Source organism: Talpa occidentalis, unplaced genomic scaffold (assembly GCF_014898055.3).
Source record: "Talpa occidentalis isolate TD23 unplaced genomic scaffold, MPIMG_talOcc4v2.1 talOcc4.1425, whole genome shotgun sequence".
Classification (NCBI taxonomy): Eukaryota; Metazoa; Chordata; class Mammalia; order Eulipotyphla; family Talpidae; genus Talpa; species Talpa occidentalis.
The window spans coordinates 1-17553 of NW_023601462.1; the positions used below are offsets into that span (position 1 = coordinate 1).

Genomic DNA, 17553 nt, shown 5'->3' on the forward strand with positions numbered 1-17553 from the left:
CCGCCCAGATATATTCTCCAGGGAGGCTGGTGTCTGTTGCTGGGGAGGGCATATTCCCTCCTGGAAATATAATGGGAAAGTTCCCTTTAATAAGACCTGGAGACTCTGCTGCCCCTCACATCCTATACAACCTGGCCTCCAGCACCTCTAGCTCTCTGCCAGTTGTGCTCTGTCCTCCTCATCCTCTCTGTGAAACCAGTTACCCCCTCTGTGATTCCACTTCCTCATCTGCACACACCTGCGACTAACTAACTTCCTCTTATTTAAAATGCCTGGTGTGGAAACTGGAACATAGCAGAGGCTCAGACAAAATGGCTGTTCCTTGTCCCAAGGACAGGAACCCCCAACTGTCCCTCCAGGCCAGTGCTTTTCTTTCCCAGAAATTCGGTCCTTGCTGGTCACATGTTGGCTACAGGCCTTCCCACTGCAGCCTGGACAAGATACCCAAGATAGTCCATCCCCTGTTACTCCAGGGCTGGACTCAGGGGCACATACTGATATTATATTCACCCAGTCATGCTCTTAGTAGGTCCTCAGGAGGTGTTTTAGGTTTGGTTCCTGGCCGTAAAGGGAGATTAGCTCTGACCCCTGTCCTCTGCCAGGGTCACACACAACTTCCCTGGAAAGAGAACTAACCCTGTTTCCAAGGGAACACTTCTTAGTGCCTCCTGCATAGCAGGCACTGCCTGAAGACCTTCATGCATCATCTCATTTAATTTTTCCAAACCCTCTGAGGGGAGAACTATCTGCAGGTGATCTAGAACCAAACAGAACTCAAGGCAGCTGGCGCTGTGCCTACTAAGTAACAGGAGCCAGATTCCATCAGAGTCTGGTGTCTACTCAACTTCAGATCCCCAACACTCATCCCTCTCCCGTTCTTCCCCAGGATGGTGGAGGGAAGCTGCGAGGGGCTGATGTGGTGTTCTCAGCCATCACCACAGTCACAGTCAACGTGGAAGACATGCAGGACATGGCTCCTGTCTTCGTGGGCACACCTTACTATGGCTATGTATATGAGGACAGCCTTCCGGTGGGTGGCTGCACTCCTCAGCCCAATGTCCCCTCCAGATGCCTCCTGCCCTGCCCTTGACATTGCCCAGGATCCCCCTGCTGGGCTGACCAGGCTGGGCCCTGAGTCACCTGCTCACAGGCTCGTTTTCCTCTGGAAGTTTAAGGGGCCAGGAACAGGTGCTCATGTGTGTGGAGCTCCCACTGGCTGCCCAGACTGTGCCATTCCCTTTTCCCAGAGAGAACAACAGGTGGCTGGTGGAAATATGAGGCCTTTCCTCTACCTCTGCATGAGGTGCCCTTGCACCTCCCCAGCCCCAAGCCTGTCGATCAGGGACCAGTAGTTCAGTTTGCTGCTGAGCCACCGCTACCCTGTCAGGCATGGCACATGGGCCCAGTTAGAAGGCTGGCCTCAGTTTCCCTCTCCCAGTCAGTCTCCACCCTGGTGTCTGGTCTTTGTCCCTCTCAGGGAAGGTCTCAACTCAGCTTGGCAAAGGTCCAAGGTTCCCTTCACCCACGAGCCCTCACTGTCCTCTATGCATCCCAGGCCCTCTCACTACTAAATCCCTGCTTGGAATGTCCCCATGGGCCTGATTCCGCTTCCCTTCTCAGATCAGCCCAGACACCACTTTCCCTGACACTTCTGAAATGGGAACTCCTCTCGCTGCTTCAGCACACTATGCACAACCCCTGTGAGCACACCCTCCTTGGGGTGTACCTTGTATTTATATGCCCCCATACCCTGCCACCAGCCAGACCTCACATGACCAGGATTCAAGAATTCTCTGTGGAGCTGAATTGCACTCTCAATTTTCACTTCCCTAATTTGATTATCCCCGACTTCCAAGAACATGCCAGGGCCATACAATTAAACCCAATCCCTAGATGTTGGGTGTGAGCCTCTCCATGCTCTGCCCTGCTCCTACTTGTCTGTCTCTTCTCCCTTTGTGCTAAAGATGGGGGAAGCAGTGGTGTGATGCTGAGGGGCAGGGACAGAGAGGCAAGAGCTGAGTCAAGTGTGCAGGAAAGCTGACAGCACCAGTGTTGCGAGGATGAGGCCCCTGAGGAGGCCCAAGATCCGTGGGCAGCCCACATGCATGGTGGTGGGGAGAGAGAATGGAACAATGGGGCTCAGACTGTCCCTGCAGTGCTGGGAGGCCAAAGGCTGAGGCCTTTCTCTAGAGGATGGGTGCAACCACACAGAGTCCTGGTTCTTTTCCTGGGTGGCAGTGGTACCCCAAGTCCATGATCGTGGTAGTGTCTGCAGAGGGGAGAGCCTTAGCATCACCCATCAGTTTCATTCAACTGCTCCTCTTCCCCCAAGGACTCAGAGGTACTGACTGTGGTCGCCGTGGATGGAGATCGGGGCAAACCCAACCATGTTCTCTACAGCCTCGTAAACGGTGAGTAGGAAGCAGCTTTGGGGACAGGTTCATGACTGAGTTTGAGCTCTGATTCCCTGGGGGTCAGAGCGAGGTTCCCCAGCCTCCCCGGGTCCCAGTACTCTCATATGTAGGGCCAGAAGTACAGCCTGAGGAGAGACTGGCAGGTATCATCTTATCCAGCAACAGAGAGAAGTATTGGGTGGGGGACTGAGAGCACTTGGATGGCACAGACCCATGTTCTCTTCACCCTGGCTGCGCTGTTGACAAGAGGGGGTGGTAACACTTCTTAACACTCCTCAGTTGCTATTTCTTTTCTCATTCTCTTAAGTTCTTTGGCCTAGAACTTATAGTTGAATTAAATGAACTAAATTCAATGGTGACATAATATGGCACCTCCCTAACACTAGCCCTGTAACTGAATGAAGTGAAAACTGAGGCTCAGAGAGGCTAAATGGGCATCCCAAGTTCCCATCATTGGGCTTGAACCCACATATGCTGGTTCTGAGACTGCCCTTTTCACAAGTGGGCCGCCACTGGGCAGGAGGAGCAAGACTGAGGGTGGGCTCTGCAGCACTCATAGGTGGTCTCTAGAGGGTCAGGCCCCTTGGCCATCATGCCTGATCCCTAATCCCAGAAAAACATGATACATAGTCTCACTCCGACACCACCGCCTCCAGCAAGCAGCCCCTTGACGCGCCCAGTGCGCACTCCCCCTCCAGCAGCTCACGAGAGGACAGACATGCCCACCATCACACACAGGCCCCTTCCTGGGGAATGTGGATCCTCACCACCTCCCCTGCGCTCTGCTACTGCGCGCCTTAACACCATTACCAAGCACCCAGTTGCCTCTTCTCTCCTGTCCCTCCTCCAGACTCTTTCCTCTCCCTCTCTCACCTTTCTTTCCTCCCACACTTCTCTTCTCACCTCTCTCTCTGTCCCTCCCTCTGTACCCTTTGCTTCCATTTTCTTTCTTTCACACATGCACACACACACACACACACACACATGCACACATGCATAATAGAGGCAAATTAGTGGGGAACTTGGAAGCCATACAGAAGTGAGTTGATGTTCCCTCTGCACTTACTGTGTAACCTTAGACAAATGACTTAGCCCCTCTGAGACTCAGTTTCCTCATTGACAACACACAGGTGACATATTACTTTCTGTAGAGGAGACTTCAATGAGGTAATGCCTGAGGAGCATGTGGCCCCCTGCCTGGCATGACTCCCCTGTGCCCCCTGTGGCACTGTGCAGAACTGCAAGGTACTTCTCTGTGACAGGGAGCGATGGAGTCTTTGAAATTAATGAAACATCTGGAGCCATCTCCCTCATGCAGAGCCCAGCCCAGCTCCGGAGAGAGGTATATCAGCTCTTTGTACAGGTAATTTGCCTCTAGCTTGAAGAGGGCTATGGGCTGCAAAGGGATAAGATGCAGAGTCATCTTCCACCCCTGGCCTCCTCCCCTACTCCCTGGGGCTTACAGTAGAGAGGGAGCAGATGGTGCTCCAAGTAGCATCTTTATCAGGTATCCAGTGTGGAGACTGCAGCAGATGTACACAAAGCCCCTGGCAATGGGAGATGTGAACTGGGAGTCAAGTGGGGCTGGAGCAAAGAGCCCATGGACAGTATAGAAAAGGAAAAATGCTTGGGGCCAGAGAAGCACTGGAGGTCTGAATAGGATGTCTGGGGATTTCCCTGTGCAGGGTCGGCTTCCGAGGCATGCGGCCTGTACAGCCCATAGGAGCTGCTACCCAAAGTCCCATACTGAGCTTAATGCTCTGCTATTGCTGTTTTGAAATTCTTAAATCAATTTTGAACAGGACCCCTTATAATTTGTTTTTCACCAGGCTTGCAAATGTTGTAGCTGGTCCTGCTCAAGAGCAATAAAGAGCCCCTGAAAGGTATTAAGCAGGATTCGAGTCCTGTTAAAAAGCTCACTGTGGCTGCATGCTGGACAAAGAAGGTTCTCAAATTCAGAGAACTTGGCAGAGATTTTTGGCCCACGCCTGGAATGGGAATTTAGTGTGTCCAGAGCAAACCCAGGACTTTGCATTGTTTTGCAGAGTCCCTAGTGTTACTGCACCAGTCCCAGCCTGGCAGTTGAGAACCATGTCTTAACTTGGGTTTGGAGGGAACTGGATGAGAGGCAGAGGCAGAGCCAACAGCCAAGGTGATAGATGAAAGGGCCTGTGGGGATGAAGGGAGAGGTGTTGGCAGAAATGAAGAAGTTGCAAAAAAGGAAGAAGCAGACTCTACAGAATGTGGCTGTGAGGGGTGGTGGTAGGGGAGAAAGATGGATGAGGACTGGGGAGGTGCCGTGATCTTGGGCACACAGAAGAGGAGGCAAGATGAGCAAAACAGCAGTTTGAATTTGGGGCCTGCCGGGACATTCAAGTTGACACATACACACTTGGGTACACAGGTTTGGAAGTTAGGGGAGAGCATATCAACATAGAGGGATCTGTGAAAGGATGAGTTGGGATGAGATTCCCCAGAGGGTGGTGATGGGGAAGGGGAGCCATTGGCCAAATACACTGCTGTGGGAGCACCTGCAGCCTAGAGGGAGGAGAGAGGAACCCAGGAGAGATCAGAGCAGGAACCTGCAGAGTCACATTAGCCAAGAAAACAGTGCTCAGGAGATGGAGCAGTAGTATGGGGTGCACATAGAATTCAGTGGCTAGAAACTAGAAGGAAAAAGATAAACATCTCACTTATATGTGGAATATAGAAAACCAAACAAAAGCTGAAAAAAAAAGTCAAAACTAGTAGGCAGACCATGGAACTGAAGCATACAGCAAAGGAGGGGGAGCAAGGAGGGTCAAAACAATGGAGGGATGAACACAAGGGAATACGGTGATGGTTCCTGGGTGATATGGTGGCAGGAGAACTACAGGGACTACAACTATGTAAGAAAAAAATTTAATTACTAAAAAAAGAAGTGGCTAGTATTTGAGTGGAGTGGGAAGTAGAAGTGGAGACACGTGGTGTCTGCGTCAAAGAAAGGACAGTCAGGACAGCAGCTAGGGTGTGACAGAGTGGGGTCCAGGAAGGGTCATTTTAGGAGAGGTCTGCTGTTTGTTTGTTTGTTTTTAGATTGATTTATTTTTACAAGAATGGGATACAAGCCAGATGTGCGGAAGGGTGAGAGGATTCACAAGAGATAGAGTGGGGAACAGAACAGGCAGATTGACTGAAATACACTGCTGAGGGGAGCAGTGGGTGAGACAGGAGAGGTCTGCCGTGCCATGTGGGTATCTCCACAGCTAGCCAGGCTAGAACCTGTGCTACAGAGGCTGCGGACAGCTTCACAGCGCTGTGCTCAATTGCCTGCGCCACCAGGAAGGCCTGTTTTTGTTATTTTTTTTTAAGATTTATTTATGTATACAAGAATTGGGGTACAGGCCAAAGGTGGGAGGGTGAGAAGATTCACCAGAGACAGAGTGGGGAGCAGAATAGGTAGACTGAGTGAAATACACTGCTGAGGGGAGCAGCGGGTGAGACAGGAGAGGTCTGCTGCACCATGTGAGTCACCTCCCTGGCCAGGGATCGAACTCATGCTGCAGAGGCTATGAACAGCTTCACAGTGCAGTGTTAACCCCTTGCACCCCCAGGGAAGCCCAAGGGGGTCATTTTAGGTAAGTGGAGGCATGCTTCTGAAGGGGACACAGGCCTTTTAGGAGGCTCATATATTTACCACCTGGTTCATGAGGTGCCTGTAGACTCAGCCCTGGCTTTGGAACACATACTAGTATTCTGTTGTTGCCTGTTCACATCTCCCCTCCCTGCAGTCTCCTCCTGGCTAAAGGACAGAATGTGGCAGAGCTGGGGTATGAACCCATGTCTGGCTGCAAGGGGGCAGATTAACAAACCAGACACACCTGAGCTCTTCCTGTTCTTGCTCTGTCACTCCAGCTGTGTGACCCCAGGTGATGCTTCCCACTTGTGTGTAAAATCGGGTCAGTAATAGCATGTCTCCTTTCTTATGGCTGTTGGAACATGTTGTCCCAAACTTAGTGGCTTAAAACGACATACATGTCTATCCCGCAGTGTCTGTGGGCCAGAAATCCAGACTCAGCCGGGTCCTCAGTTCTAAGGTGTGTTACACCCCCGCCATCACCTTGTTAGCCACTTCTCTCTGAAGATTCACTGGGGAGGGATTAGCTTCCAAACTCATATGATGGGCAGAATTGAGATCTTGTGGACTGTTGGCAAGAGGTCATCAGGCATTAGTTCCTGGAAACACAGGCCCCTGCAGCATAACTGCTGGCTTCATCAAAGTCAGCAAGAAAGAGTCTGCTAGAATATAGCAGTCACATTCTTCTAAAATCTAATCACAAAGTAGTTACCTCATCACCATGGTCATAGTCCATCAGTTAGAAGCACATTGCTAGGCCAGGCCACACTGAGGAGCGGGATTATACAGGGGATGATACTGGGAAGGTGGGGATCATAGGAGTTGTGTCAGAGTCCACCTGCCACACCACCATAGCCACCTGTCCCCACCCCAGGTGACTGAGGTCAGCTCTGCAGGGAGTCCAGCTGCCCAAGCCATGGTCCCCGTCACCATCAGGATCGTGGACCTCAATAACCATCCACCTACATTTTATGGAGAGAGTGGACCCCAGAACCGATTTGAGTTGTCCATGTATGAGCACCCGCCCCAAGGGGAGATCCTACGGGGCCTCAAGATCACTGTCAACGACTCAGACCAGGTATGTGCCCACCTCCCCCCCTCACCCATCTCACAAGGTCCCAAAGCTTAACCTGCACCAGCCTTCAATGCTTATGTGACAGGGCTTTGGTCTTTTCAATCACAAAATGAATGAAACGAGGGCATAACCAAGAGGGAGAGCTGAGAGAGTAGCTAATGAGAGATTGTCTGCTTGGCCTAAAGACATTCACAGTCAATGGCAGAGTGAAAGGCAGTCACAGGAAAACACCTCTATGCCCCACCCCTGCTTGTCACTTAACTTGCCCAGCACAGGGTTAGGCCTTATGCGCTGGTGACCTTGCTTAGTCCTCACAGCCTACTAGGTCTTTCTGTCCCATGATTAATCTTCTCACCTCCCAGGGTTAAGGGGATGTGAAGGGCTCCTCACTAGCATGAACATATAATGAGTTTCCATTCTCATTTCTGTTCCCTATTTCCTCCCTCCAAACTCTACTGCGCAGGGAGCCAATGCCAAATTCAACTTGCGGCTGGTGGGACCTGGGGGCATCTTCCGAGTGGTCCCGCAGACAGTCCTGAATGAAGCCCAGGTGACAATCATTGTGGAGAACTCAGCTGCCATCGACTTTGAAAAGTTCAAAGTGTTAACCTTCAAGGTAGGGAATACTGTGCATTCCTGTGAATGGGGTCCCACTCACAGGAAGTCACAGCAGCCCCTGGGTTCATCCTGAGGGGTCCCTTTGTCACCTTTGCCCCTGTTGACCCTATTTTTTCATCTTATTTCTTCTGCCTTCCTGCTGATTTGGAGAGCAAGTGAGGAGGGAGAAGAAAAGTGAGGACAAAAGCCCACTGGTTGCACAAGCCCCCCACTTCTATAACTATAACCCTTAGATTGTAAAGGGGTTCAAAGGGAAAGTATCAATATAATGTGCTATGGTGCTGTTTCTCAATACTGATAGATTGAGAAAAAAAAATTTCATCAAGCGAGATGTTTTTCATATGCATTTGACATCTGTAATCTGTTCTGATATAACTTTAGCAGAAGGTAAAAAAATACTCCCTCTGTAACTGAGATTACAAGCATATCTGGATAATGTAAGTTATACACAAACATACTGATTTATCAATTAAAAGGAAAATAATTTGATTGTTTTCAATTGTTTTAATTATTTATAATTATACACATATACACTTCTTAGCCAGCCTCCTACTTAAACATGAAATTCCAGAAGCAGGGACCTCCCTGGTGGTTCAGGGATTAAATCTCAGCCCTATCAAGCCATTGCCAGCCACTGTGGCATGAGTTCCATCCCCAGGCCAGGGAGCTAACCCACATAGCCCAGGAGACCTCTTCTATCTTGCCCACTGCTCCCCTCAGCAATGTATTTCAGCAGATATGCCTGTTCTTTTCCCCACTCTCTCTCTGGTGAATCTTCTTATTCCCCCCACCCCCCACACACACCTCTGTCATACACTTCAGTATGTATAAATAAATGAAAATAAATGTTAAAAAAAAAGAAATTCCAGAAGCATTCTGTGAGGTCAGAACAAAGCCTAGGTGCCTTCCATCACCAGTGTTATTTACACTATTCCTGGGATGACATGATTCCTTGAGAAAGAAAGGATGCAAGTGGTGCAAACATTAAAAAGGAATATATTTGTCATTGTCTGTGATTATTTTCTTAGGAAGCCAAAAAGAAATGATTGAAAACTGTTAGAAACATAACAACATTGCTGGCATGAATGTCAAATACCTAAAATCCAATCATTTTCCTATATAGGAAAAACAGCAATGAGAATATATAGTGGAGTAAAGGATTCTCTTTTACAATAGCTAACAAATACAATTCCCAGGAATTACCTAACAAGAAATATGTAGTATCTAAATGATAAAAAACACAATTTAAAAAGGGATATAAAGAAGGCAAGAAAGGTAAAAATGAAGCATACGTTGTTTAAAAAAAAAAAAAGCAAATTCCCATTAAGTTAATGAAAACTCCAATGCCACCTCAGATAAGTCTTACCTGGAAAATCCTTTGAGGAGGTGGTAAGGATGGCACAATTAGTTTTTATCTGAAAAAATGGGAAATTAAAAAAAAAAAGAATATGAGATAACAACTTGCTCTAACAAAATTAGATTATATTAAATATTATTTAAAAAATGGAAGTAAAAAAGAATATGACGATCAGCAGAACAAAAGAAACTGGCCCAAATACAAATGGGATCTGTAAGAAAACAGGCATGGCCACCAATGAGTGGGGCAACAATGTATGCCATAGGGCTTCTTGCCAGGGATGGCAGGCATAGCTGGTTGGCAGCTGAGAGAAAGACCAGGAGGCAAGGCAGGTGGGTGCTGCACCAGTCTGCAGGAGGACTCTGCAGGAAGACTCACCTTGATAAGTTCTCATTTTCTTTCCTCCCCCAGCTCCTGGCCATTGAAGTGAACACCCCGGAGAAGTTCAGCTCCACAGCAGATGTTGTGATCCAGCTCCTGGACACCAATGACAATGTCCCCAAGTTCACCTCCCACTACTACATTGCCAGGATCCCTGAGGATGCCCCAGGGGGCACCAATGTGGTGGCCGTCACTGTGGGTTGTGGACTAGCCCGGGGACTGGGATGGGATGGGGACCCCCACTGAATGAGGCCCAATAAGTCAGACCAACCAGGCTTCTAGTTCAAATCACAAAGCCCACACTCGTTAGTGTGTCTTGGACAAGTGACCTGCCCTCTCTGAACATCAGTTTCTTCTTCTACTCAGTGGGGAAAACAATACGACACAGAAGTACAAATCCCAAGCCCGTGGCATGGGACTCATCTCCTTTCCTTCCCCATTTCCGAGGAGGAGTAGAGGCCTGCTATTGCTCTTTTGGTTCCTTCTACACTTGATACCTCCTGGGTAGAAAGCTAGGATTTTGGAGCAGGCCTCCTATTTTCTCCCCAGTTGGATAAGCCCTAAGTCCCTTCTTTCTGCTGCCGAAAGCAATCCTCAGATGCATGAGCTGCCAACATACCCTGTTCTGTCAAAGAAGCAGGTGCCACTGTGAGCTTTCTCTCTTCCAGGCTGTGGATCCAGACACAGGTCCTTGGGGCGAAGTCAGATACTCCATCTACGGGTCAGGGGCAGACCTGTGAGTAGAACAGAATCCTGGTCAGTGCCTTGGGCAAGGGATTTGGAGGATGAGGATGAAGAAGGTCTGTGCTAGACTTGGAAAGCAGAAGAACTGAGTCACAGAGACAAGCATGGGGCAAGGAATAGAGGGAAGCAGTAGAGGCGTAGGGACACATGGCTCAGGGCTGGGAGTCTGAGAGCAGAAGGGCCACCATCATTGTTTGAAGTCAAGGCCCATGATGGCCCCAGGAAGTGGGCAAGCAGTGCTGGACTAGGGATAGGGCAGACTGGTAGGGAAAGAGCAAGGCTGTGACTCGGGATAAGTTCAATATTGATAGATGGGTGAGGAGTTAGGTGGACCTGGTCCCTCCGTCAGACCTGCAAGGCTGGGGAGAGGAGCCCATGGGATATGCCACATAATGCATTACTGCCACTTTCTTGAGTCAGCTCATTACCACAAGCATGTGTGTGTGTGTGTGTGTGTCTGTGTGTGTGTGTTTGTATGTACCTGCATACACCGATCCTGCAATCTTTGTGCCCGGCAGCTTCCTAATTCAGCCATCCACTGGGATCATCTACACTCAGCCCTGGGCCAGCCTGGATGCTGAAGACACAGCCAGGTACAACTTCTACGTGAAGGCGGAGGATATGGAGGGCAGGTACAGCCTGGCCGAGGTGTACGTCACTCTGTTGGATGTCAATGACCACTACCCCAGTTTGGCAAGAGCATCCAGGAGAAGACGATGGTGCTGGGGACCCCAGTGAAAATTGAGGTGGGTTTCAAAACCAGCTGAGTTCCCCTGAAAGTCTTATTCCAATAATTCAAGTGACACTGTAGCGTAAGGATTTATTTTAAAATAAGATTTGTTGGATTTCCACTATGGGCGAAAGACTTAAGATGTGTAATGTCCCTTTCTCCACTTCAACCAAGAAATAATTTCTGAGAAAGAAGATATTGTTGCCACTTTACAAAACAAAAATTGGGAACTGGACAGGTTAAGTGTTTGGCTTAGTTACATTCGTTCAAATAGCTAATGTGCCGGTTTTCAAAACAATGCTCTCCCACGGTACTAGCCAGCCTTCCCAAGGCAGGAAGTGTGAACACTGAAACCTCAACAGACTTGAGTTTGAATCCCAGCTCCTCTTCCTCCTATGTATCCATAGTCAAATCACTTAGCATCCAAGCTGTGGTGTTTATAATACCTACTTCTTAGGCTTGTCTGAGACTGGAATATTATAACACAATGTAGGGTCTAGTGTCGACCCTGGTCATAGAATGGTGCTCATTCAATTCCTTTCCGAGCTCCAGTTCACTCAAAATATGATTAGGACCATTTCATCAACCCAGACAGCCCCGTATGACATACGGCTTAACCAGAGTCCACATGATGCTCCAAACCCAGCTCTGTGCCCCTCCCTCTTCACAGGCCACAGACCAGGATGCAGAGGAGCCCAACAACTTGGTGGATTATTCCATCACCCACGCAGAGCCAGCCAACGTGTTTGACATCGATGCACACACGGGGGAGATCCGGCTCAAGAACTCCATCCGCTCCCTGGATGCCCTGCACAACATCACGCCCAGTGGGGGCCACATGTGGTCCCTGGAGGTGCAGGCCAAGGATCGCGGCTCTCCATCCTTCAGCACCACAGCCTTACTCAAGATTGACATCATAGACACAGAGGTGGGTATGAAGCCCAGGTCAGGAAGAGTTCCAAAGAGTCAATATAACACAAGCAAAGGCAGAAAGATCCACTCCAGCCTTCCTCTAAAGGGCCCTCCAAGCTAGCAGAGCCTGCCAGTGTCATCCAACACACAGGCTTTGTAGTCATGCTGAGATCCTTGTTTCACTACCTATTGTGTTGGCTAGTTCTCCAGTTCCTTACCTGTTAAATTTTGAATAAGGTTACCTCCTTTACTTGGTAGTTCTCAGCTCAGTTTCTGACAAGAAGTCATCACTCAAGGGGTTCTCAATACATTAGGGTAGATACCTCCCCCCATCCAAACTCAAGTGATCTCTAACTGTCTCAAGAGCAGAGTCCAGTAATGCAAAAAGGTTGTTTGCACCACACTATCTCTGCATGCACTTTTTCGGAGAGCTGCAAGCATTACATTCTCTTTAAGTGCATTTCTTCTGGAATGGAGCTCAAGGTCCTCATTAGATTCTCAAGGGACTCCTGACGCCAGAAAAATCTAAAAATTATTAGGCTTAAGTGAGTTTACACCCCCTGCTCTGTCCTGCGGGGCCCAGGCAGGAGCAGCTGATTGTAGTGGTGGCTTTCTTCCAGATGCTGTCCCGAGACCCCATGGCCGCCTTCCTGATGCAGACCAAAGACAACCCCATGAAGGCTGTGGGGGTGCTGGCTGGCATCATGACCACCATCGTGGCCATCACCGTCCTCATCTCCACCGCCACCTTCTGGCGCAATAAGAAGTCAAACAAGGTCCTGCCCATACGGCGCGTGATCCGCAAGCGGCCCAGCCCTGCACCTCGAGCCATCCGCATTGAGTGGCTCAAGTTCAGAAGGACCAAGGCTGCTGCCAAGTTTGTGCTCAGAGATGACCCTCCCAATGAGAACTGTAACAACAACAGCTTGGGAAGCTCACCACCCCCCACAGCCCCGCCTCTCCCTCCATCACCCAGAATGGTACCCAACATAGGTCCGGCCCACTGGACTGTGCCCACAGTCTCTGGCTCAATCACCCCTCAGCAAGCCCAGTCAAAACCTGAGGCCTTGGGAAGCCCTGTCCAGTCAGCACTGGTCTTTGAGCTAAGACAAAAGTTTGAGGAGAAGAAGAATGCAGAAAATATGGCTTATTTCTAGAGTATGGCCCATGGCCCCTCTTTTCCCACCCCAACTCTCCTGCTACTTGGACCATGCTCCATCTTCTAATCCTTAGGGTCACCCCTGTTTTGTTTAATGATATAAATCCCATATCTAAGGCTCTGAACAGCACCTAAACAAGGGACTTCTCTGGTTAGGGATGCAATTGGCAAATACTTCCCAGTCACCCAGATCCTTGATCCAGTTGTGATGTTACTCATTCTGCAGAGGCTGATAGCCAACAAGGAGCCAGAGCTGTATGTCTTCTCTCCAACTCCAGGCCTCACAATCCCTGGAGCCTCTTGAGGCCTCAGCATCCTAAGTCGAAAATCAGGGCCCTAACCACAAGGCTGAGTAGAACCTAAATCCTGAAACCTACTTGTAAGAGCAGGAACAGGAAAAGGAGGCTCAGTCCTTGCTAAGGCTGAGATTGGGAGTCAGTGAACCTTGCAGTCCATAGGAGAATGAATGCACCAGGAGAGGCCAAAGGTGCACTAAAAAGTTAATGCTGATGCTGGAACTGTACCCAAAAGTGGTACGACCTCAGGAAAGCTGCTTAAACACCCTCTTCATCCTCTTCCTCATCTGTAAAATGAAGAAGATAAATCCCAGCTGCCTCACGCACAGGTTAAGACTGAGAATGAAATAAGTAGTAGTAGTAACAAAGGCTTTAACCAAATGCAGAGTGGCACAAGTGGAAAGTATTTTCTGCAGGCCAGTTCTCTGGGGTGCAGCAATTCCAGAAAGTATTAGGAGCTTCTCAGCTACTCTGCCAAGCATCTGTGAAGATACTTTGTTGGGTTTGGAAGCCGGCACTGAGCCTCAGCAGCCAGAGCTGGGAGGTGGCATTGTCCTTGACGTAAGTACCTCCCCTTCTGTTCTCCCCAGAACATATTCTCTGCATGGCTCTGACCAGCCACTGCCAGAGACATCCAGAACTGGGCAGCACATTCAGCTCAAGTCTCCATTTTTCCAAGATGATGAAAGTGAATTCCCAAGAGAGGAGTGTTACCCAGGGCCACATAGTGGGGTGGTACCAAGGACATCGTCAGAGGGTCCAGCTCCTCATTTTCCTCTTTCTGGGCATACTTGATCACTTTGTGACAGTCTTGCCCAGGAGAGAAGACATGCCGTCCTCTATGGTTAAAGAAAAGAAGTTCACCCTGACTTTAAAGACACTTGCTATAAGGAAATCCAGAGTGTACAGAGAGAGAGAACAATTCTTTGCATTTTGCTCCACTCATTAATAACCCTTCTAGAATTTGTCAGGTTTTATTTAACCAGATTTTTAACATAAGTGATTTTCTTGATTTCTGAGTCTATATTGAGCCAGGGTACAGGCTTCTTGCTGGGGGTATCTGCAGTCCCCAACCCTGAGAGTGTTAAGTAAGAGGTGGGCTCTAAGAAGCTAGGAGCCCAGACTGAACTACCAGGTACTCTGCAGCCCATGTTTCAGAAGCAGCTGCGCTGGATCATGTCTGCTCTCCACAGGGAATATAGCATCCTTACAATTTGCATGCAGTCAACCTCTTTTGTAAATGATAAATAAAATCCGTTAACTGAAGGCCAAGTTGACCTCCTGTTCCCTGCTTGCTTTAGTGTTAGCTGACTCCTACAGACAAGTTCAGCCTGCCTCCTGGTTCCTTTAGTGAGTCAATTCACCCTCCTCCCCTGTAACTGATTTGGTGCAAGATTGCAAAAATTTTATGCAACTTGATATGTGAACCCCACTAACAGCAGCATGTTTGTAAGGGCTTGCCTTCCTGAACATGATCCAGGCCTGGACTGAGCTTTTTCCCCTAAGCAGGACAAGCCCATGCAGCATTGCCTGGACAGTAAGAGATCTGGAGCTAGAACTATCAGTAATTATCCCCCAACCCAGCCCAGGAATTGGGAGGCCTGGTATAGGCATGAAAGCCTGGGATGCACTGTTGTCTCTGGGGTGGTGGTCAGGAAAGCCTCTCTCTGAAAACTCAGGCCTGCATCCCAGCCCCGGGTAGAGCTTGGGCCCCTGACAAATCCAGAACTTTGATTGTCAAGGCAGAGCTATCAGTTGCCAGCATGAACCATACTGAGAAAGAGGAGGGTACTGCCAAACCCACAGGGTCAGCAAATGTGGCCCCTCAGGAAAAGAGCCCCAGCCTGTGGAGTGGAGTTGGAACAAGTTCCACTGCATCAGGACATGTTGGGCCCGGGAACTGGCTATGCAGTAACAGTGGGACCAACCTAGATCACAAGCTGGTACGGTGTTAGTCCTCAAGGCAAAGAATTGTGACATGGTGAAAAACTGGGCAGACTTTCCTACTCCTGGGACCTAAGCTGGAGTTTTCAACCCACAGACAATCAACAGATGTGATTGAAGAATGCTGTGTGCTTGATCCTGTGGTTGAGCTTAGATTTTCTAGTAATAGGGAATAATATGGTCTAACAACCCTGGGTCTGAATACTGGTTCTGAATTCCGAGTGATGCCTTTGAGCAAGAAACTAAGCATCCCTGGGCTCTGCTGGACAGCTGTTCCATAGTTCCACAGATTGTCCTGGGGACAGTCTCATTGTTCCCTAATTCCTTCAGAAGTAGATGCTCAAATGCAGACTGCAGGGCTCACAGATGCAGTGGTGTCTGCCCCACTCTCAATCAGTTCATTAACATTGATTAATCAATAATAATAGTGATTAATTTTTTATACAGCACATATAATACAACAATCGGACAGGTCAAGCATCATTGACATCAGTTCCACGAAGATAAGAATCTTGTCTCCTGTTCACTGTATCAAGTTGGGTGCCTGGAACACAGTAGAAACTCAACAAATATTTGTTTAAAAATGGATCCAGTTATGTTAAGCTGCCATAGAAAGTTCGCTTAGGGGCCAGAGGCCCACACCACAGCACACCCTGGCCTGGGCTCTTCAGTCACTACCTCCTCTCTCTTCGCCACCATCAGTGTCTCTGTGCCCCAGGCCTTCTTCACAGACAGCAGTGTGGTCTCTGAAGGAGCCATCCCTATGCTGCTCCTCAGCACAGAGACACCTGGGGTCTTTCCTGCTCTGAAGACAGCAGCACAGGCCCCACTCTGCAGCTGCAGGGCGCCCAGGTGTAGACGCCCACCAGTGCTGTGAGCAGCACAGCACACAGGACCACTGTGATATACAGGAGGCGCTTCCGCCCCTCTGGCCTGCTGAGGTCCTGACCCATCACAAAGACCACACACCTCCCCTGGTGTGGGGGCTGACCCCTGGGCTGAGGAATGCCTCACATTTTTTTAAAGATTTAATTATTTATGCATACAAGTACTGTGGTACAGGCCAGAGGTATGGAGGGGTAAGAAGATTCACCAGAGACAGAGTGGGGAACGGAACAGGCAGCCTGACTGAAATATTCTGTTGAGGGGAGCAGCAGGTGAGTCAGGAGAGGTCTGCTGCTCCATGTGGGTAGCTCCCTGGCTGGGGATCGAACTTGTGCTGCAGTAGCTGCAAACAGCTTCATAGGTTGTGTCTTAACCCCTTGCACCACCAGGGAGGGCCCATGCCTCATATTTTGTGCTGGGGAGCAAGTCATTCACAGCATATGCATTGATCCAGGGCCAGTGTGAACTACCTCCTACCTTAGGGCTCCATCCGATGCAATATAGAGGGTGAACCACTTCTGCTTAGGGGTGTCGATTCCTGCAAACCACTCCAGCAGGCCCCCATACACTCTCTTCTTAATGACTCGCAGGTCAAGGAAGGCATTAGCCTTTGAGGGGAGGAACGAGAATGGGATCCAGGCTGGACATAGAGGGAGATGACAAGGGTGCTCCTGCCAATGAATTGGAAGCCCCACAGGTGTAATTGCCTCTGCCTACCAGGTGGAGAGCAGGTATGACCAGCTCTGACAAAGCAGCATCTCCCACAGGAGACAAGGTCGACACTAGGTGGAGAGAGCAAAACAACTCAGATACTTCTCTGACAGAGTTGAAGTTTGTCCAGCAATGTCTGTTCTTTATTAAAAGGTGATGTGGCCATTTATTAAGCAGATAGTTGGTTCCAGGTGTTTGTCTTCCAGCAACCTTATAAGGTAGGTACCCAATTTTATATTTAAGAAGGAGATTGGAGCAATTAAGCAACTTTCTTATAGTGAGAGTTCTTCAGAGGCAGCAACTGATCTAAAACCCTGTTCTTCTGTCTATAAAAACCACACTCTTTCAACTTTACCAGCTGCTCTCACTAAATTGCCTTCACTAGCAGCTCTTTCCAAATACTTTGCTGAACCTAACAGCATGGATTTTGGGAGAGCTCTCAAAACTGTGTGACTGTGCAATATTGTGAGGCTCAGGAAGTGCTCACTTACTCTCCAGATGTGGAGTGGCTCAGAGCCTGGAGCCAAATGCCTGGGTCCTATCGCTTACTAGGTATATGGTTCTGGACACAATTCTTAAATATCTTGGCTTCAACTTCCTCATCAATAAAACGTGATAACTGTTATTCCATAAGTAAGTACTTACTAAGTGTTATCTGTTTTTATTATTGATAGAATAGACTTAACAGAATGCCAAAGACAATGATTATAG

The 17553-nt window shown here is 48.9% G+C and overlaps 2 pseudogenes; one reads left to right on the forward strand and one right to left on the reverse strand.

Moving 5' to 3' along the window:
* Positions 1-850: 850 nt before the first annotated feature.
* On the forward strand, positions 851-14563 carry LOC119245489 (cadherin-related family member 1-like; annotated as a pseudogene).
* A 1350-nt stretch (positions 14564-15913) lies between these two features.
* Positions 15914-16913, reverse strand: LOC119245491 (leucine-rich repeat, immunoglobulin-like domain and transmembrane domain-containing protein 2; annotated as a pseudogene).
* Between the last annotated feature and the right edge of the window lie 640 nt (positions 16914-17553).